The 2669-nt window shown below is 44.5% G+C and overlaps 1 pseudogene; it reads left to right on the top strand.

Annotated features, from left to right (window-relative positions):
* The first annotated feature begins 915 nt into the window (after positions 1-915).
* Positions 916-2669, top strand: part of LOC102250799 — a 3450-nt pseudogene continuing 1696 nt past the window's right edge.

Below are 2669 nucleotides of genomic sequence, written 5' to 3'. Positions count from 1 at the left end.
CGTGTGTCTCGCTCGCCCTGTGGACACCCTTCCCTGTAGAGTCCCGGCCGCCTCGCCAGGTGGTGGGTGGGATGCCCAGTCAGGGCTTGGACAAGAATCAAGCAATGGCCCTGGCCGGTCTGGCGCTGTGGATGGAGCGCCAGCCTGTGCACTGAAGGGTCCCTCCCCGGTTCCATTCCGGTCAAGGGCAGCGGCCAGGGTTGAGGGTTCGATTCCCAATGTGGGGGGTGTAGGAGGCAACCCATCAAGGTTTCTCTGGGTGGAGACGGGTGGGGGAGGGGGTGATCGTGCCTGGAGAGTCGGGTGGGGGCGTTGATGGGTATGTCTCATTATTGAAGGCCGAACGCACACCTCCCAACTCTTGGGAAGAGAAGCTGCCTCATGGCCCGCTCCACATCTGTGAGTATCGCCCGGATTTCCCCACAGCCTCAATCAACCCCCACCCACCTCGCCTTTAAGGAAGAGGTAGAGGCACAAAACTCAGGATGAGAATCGGGGATCGGCTGCCACAGCAGCACTTTTTCTTCCCTTTCTCAAGGCTTCCGTCCCATGGGGCTGAAGGGCTTTGGAAACCCACTGGGCCCTCTTCATCCAAACCCCTGGTCCCAGGCTCCTGGTTTCACCCCAAGTGTCCTTCCTCATGGACCTCGGGCACCGGCCCCAGGCACCACGTGTCTGCCCGCCCTCCTGCCTGGGACCTGGACCCAGCACCCCTGTGGGTGGGGTGGGTGCCTCATCCCACGGGCTCCTTGGAGTGGAGCTGGGATGCAAGGAATTTGTGAAGCCCTGACATTTTCCAGTGCCTTTTAAAGGGGTAAAAATGAAAAAGAAGGGGGCGGGGTGAAACGGACTCCACATGGGCCCACTTAGGCTAAACCCTGGGCCACCAAGCCAAAGCTGTAGTCACCCCCTAAGGTTTTGAAAGCCTCGGGTTTGGGGAAATCACCTTAAAGTCCACAGACAGTGGAGGAGGATGTGGCTTTTATGGGAATCCTAGGACAAATGGAATGTGTTCTGTTTGCTACAAAGAGCATCTTCAGAGGCAGCAGAATAGTGGCAGAATGAGCCCAATGGGTAAGTTGTTTCCAAGGAAAAACCCATTTGAAGAATTGGTGAACAGAAAACATAGAGCCAAGAATTGGGGCTTAAGACCAAGAATCAATGCTGAAAGCCCAAAGAGAGAAGACCTGAGAAAAGCTTGAAATTAAAACAACAGCCCAAGTACTTGGTATAACTACATCAGGAATGAGTGACTATCAACAAGCATCTTGACTAGCTTTTTCATTTTCCTTTTTGAGATTTTGTTTCATACTTGTATTCACTGGATATGACTTTTTAATATATTTTTTGGATACTCAAGTGTAGGAATCTGAAGCACAATGAAAATGCTTAAATCACTAACTTAATTAAATGCAAGTATTTGTTACTTATTAATAGTCTTGATACTGAATATAGTATTGCTTTGTTTCTTACAAATTCTTTTTTTAAATAGGGACAGCTAGTGGTTCCAACAGTCCTACCTCAGATTCTGCATCTGTGCAAAGAGCAGACACTAGTTTAAACAACTGTGAAGGTGCTGCTGGCAGCACATCTGAAAAATCAAGGTAAGATTGAGCATTTCAGAGTTTTTATGGTAATAGGAGGAAATGAAGATATCTGTGCTATCCATACAGTTATAATTATGTGTTCATATATAATAAGGATATTAATATATCAAATGCCCTTGGCTTTGCAGTCAGGGATTTCAAAATCTTTTAATGTATGATCTTGTTGTAGGTGATTGAGTAAAGATGTATATCATAACGCACTCTATACCACCAAGGATGCTGTGTTGAGAATGCTGTGCTTTTATTTCCTTGTAATTGAGGTTTAGAAGTTGTAGGAGTGAGGCTCTGCAGACTAGTGTAATGCCACACAAGGCATTTTGGCAAAACTGCCCCCTTTTGCCCTTAAACAGATTACAGGCACAGCTAAAAATTATTAGTTGGCTAAAATAAAACATTGTGACTTATACAGATATGCAGCCTTGAAATGAGCTATTTATCAAATTGCTTGCTTTATTCTCAACCATTTTTGCTGAGCATCCAGTATTTTAAAATTTTAGATTATTTAGCTCCATTTGAATATGTTGGAAATAATATATAATTTGAAGTTGAACTGACAACTTACCTCACGAAGAAGTACCCTTAACATCTTTAAAAATGTTTGCTTGAACTCAAATAGAAATGTGCCTGTGGCTGCCTTGCCCGTAACTCAGCAAATGACAGAAATGAGCATTTCAAGAGAGGACAAAATAACTACCCCGAACACAGAGGTGTCAGAGCCAGTTGTTACTCAGCCCAGTTCATCAGTTTCCCAACCTAGTACTTCTCAAAGTGAAGAAAAAGCTCCTGAGGTACCCAAACCAAAGAAGAACAGATGTTTCATGCGCAGAAAGAAAGTTGGCCTTATCGGGTTTGACTGCCAATGTGGACATTTGTTTTGTGGACGAGCACAACTGTCCATATGATTACAAAGCAGACGCTGCAGCAAAAATCAGAAAAGAGAATCCAGTTGTGGTGGCTGAAAAAATCCAGAGAATATACATGACTCCTTGTGAAGAGACTGAAACTTTGTTTTTATTTTTTTTTATTTTTATTTTTTTAAAATATATTTTATTGATTTTTTTA

The sequence above is a fragment of the Myotis brandtii genome, unplaced genomic scaffold (assembly GCF_000412655.1).
Source record: "Myotis brandtii unplaced genomic scaffold, ASM41265v1 scaffold1720, whole genome shotgun sequence".
NCBI lineage: Eukaryota > Metazoa > Chordata > Mammalia > Chiroptera > Vespertilionidae > Myotis > Myotis brandtii.
This window is presented reverse-complemented; position numbering and strand designations above follow the sequence as displayed.